Consider the following 2529-nt stretch of genomic DNA (forward strand, 5'->3'; position numbering starts at 1 on the left):
TGTCTCCTCATTTATTGCACTCCACATTGATGACCCGACGCGAGTTGGATAAGATTGGATTATGTCACACAACGACGCTGGCGAAAATGCTGCTGCTGCGGCACTTGACGCTGTTAGCGGCGCGGCTAATATCGGCGCTATCTACGCGGCCACCATTAAGTTACCGGACTTTTGGCAGCACAATCCGCGGCCGTGGTTTCAACACATCGAGGCACAGTTCCAGCTGAGGGGAATAACACAGGACGTTACGAAATATTTCCACGTAGTAGCGGCCTTGGATGCCTCGACAACGGCCAGGGCTATGGCGCTGTTAGAGGCTCCTCCGGCTGACGGCAAATACGACGCGCTCAAAACATTTCTGTTGAACCTCTTTGAACTGTCGGAGCTGGAGAAGTTAGATCGCCTGCTGTCCCTGAACGGCCTTGGCGACAGTAAGCCGTCCGAGTTAATGGAGAGGATGCTAGCGGTGCTGGGTGCCGTATATTCCTACGGCAGCTTCCAGCGCCCGTGCGCACCGCATTGGCCAGTTCCCCCCTTCCTTCCTCCAGAGACTACCGAGCGCTGGCCGTGGAGGCAGACAGGATTTCCCTGGCCAATCGGCAACAGTTTGTCAACGCACTGCTTCCCCCCCTGAGCACGGCTGCCACGTTTCCACCCGCGGCGGACGACCCGGACACCGCAGCTGCTGTGACGGCCCGCCGACAGCGTGAGGACGGCTGGTGTTATTATCATTCAAGGTTTGGGGCCAAGGCCAAACAGTGTCGCCAGCCTTGCAGTTTTGGAGCCCAGGGAAAAGCCAGGGCCGGCGCTCATTAGCAGCTATGGGTGCTGGCCTTGACTGCAAGCTGTTATTCATCACTGACACCTTGTCCGGCCGGCGGCTGTTGGTCGATTCAGGGGCTCAGCGCAGCATCCTGCCGGCGAAGCTGGTGGACACCATGGCTGGCGGGCATGGCCCCCCGATGGATGCCGCCAACGGCATACCCATTCGTACCTATGGTACACGGTATGTGGAAGTGTGTTTCGGAGGACGGCGGTTCGGCTGGGATTTCGTCATGGCCGCCGTGTCTACGTCGCTCCTAGGGGCGGATTTTCTCTGCGCTTACAGACTGTTGGTGGACGTTACGAACAGCCGCCTGATCGACGCCCTCTCTTTTGCTTCATACCCCTGTACGCTGGGGGGGTTGGGGGCGCTTTGTCTGTCGAACACTCTTGCCTCCGGGGACCTATATCAATGCCTACTCGCTGAGTTCCCTGACATCACCACGCCCACGTTCTCATCGGCGGTGGCTAAGCATGGCGTGGAGCACTACATCACCACGGTGGGCCCCCCAGTCTATGCACGGGCTCGGCGCCTCGACTCTGCCAAGCTCGCGATCGCCAGGGAGGAGTTCGCCACCATGGAGCACCTCGGCATCGTGCGCCGCTCCAACAGCCCGTGGGCTTCCCCCCTGCACATGGTGACAAAGGCTGATGGCAGTTGGCGTCCCTGTGGTGATTTCCGTCGCCTGAACAACGCCACCACCCCCGACCGGTACCCTGTGCCGCACATACAGGACTTCACCGCCCACCTAGCCGGCGCCACCATATTCTCGAAGGTGGACCTGGTGCGCGGTTACCACCAGGTGCCTGTCCACCCACAGGATGTCCCCAAGACAGCGGTCACACCCTTTGGCCTTTTCGAATTTCTACGGATGCCCTTTGGCCTCAAGGGGGCAGCGCAAACGTTTCAGCGCCTTATGGACTCTGTGCTGAGAGACATGCCATTTCTGTTTGTGTACTTGGACGACATTCTAGTGGCCAGTGCGTCCGCAGACGACCACCTGACGCATCTCCGGCAGCTGTTCGGCAGGCTCAGTGAGCATGGTCTCATCATCAACCCAGCCAAGTGCGAGTTTGGCCGGTCATCCATCACATTCCTCGGCCACCACGTCACACCACAGGGGGCCGTCCCCCTCCCAGCCAAGGTGGACGCCGTCGCCAAGTTCCCACGCCCACGCACTGTAAAGTCCCTGCAGGAGTTCCTGGGCATGGTGAACTTCTACAACCGTTTCCTCCCCCATGCAGCCCAGCTCATGCGACCATTGTACGACGCCTTGCGGGGTGGGCGGCCGGCGGACGTGTTGGATTGGTCCCCAGAGATGACGGGTGCCTTTGATGCTGCCAAAACTGCGCTGGCCAAAGCTGCTCTGCTAGCGCACCCGTCTCCGACCGCGCCAGTGGCTCTGACTACGGACGCCTCGGACTACGCCGTGGGGGCTGTGTGTGAACAGTGGGTGAGCGGAGCCTGGCAGCCGCTGGCCTTTTTCAGCAGAAAGCTCCGGGATAACGAGAGGAAGTATAGCGCCTTCGACAGGGAGCTCCTGGGTCTTTTCCTCGCCACTCGTCATTTCCGTTTCCTGTTGGAAGGCCGGCGGTTCACGGCTTTCGTTGACCACAAGCCGCTGACGTTTGCCATGGCCAAGTCTTCGGAGCCATGGTCTGGTGGCCAGCAGCGTCAGCTCTCTTCCATATCTGAGTATGCCACTG

This window comes from Siphateles boraxobius, unplaced genomic scaffold, assembly GCF_051911475.1.
Source record: "Siphateles boraxobius isolate OS27281-9 unplaced genomic scaffold, OSU_SipBor_1 12, whole genome shotgun sequence".
NCBI lineage: Eukaryota > Metazoa > Chordata > Actinopteri > Cypriniformes > Leuciscidae > Siphateles > Siphateles boraxobius.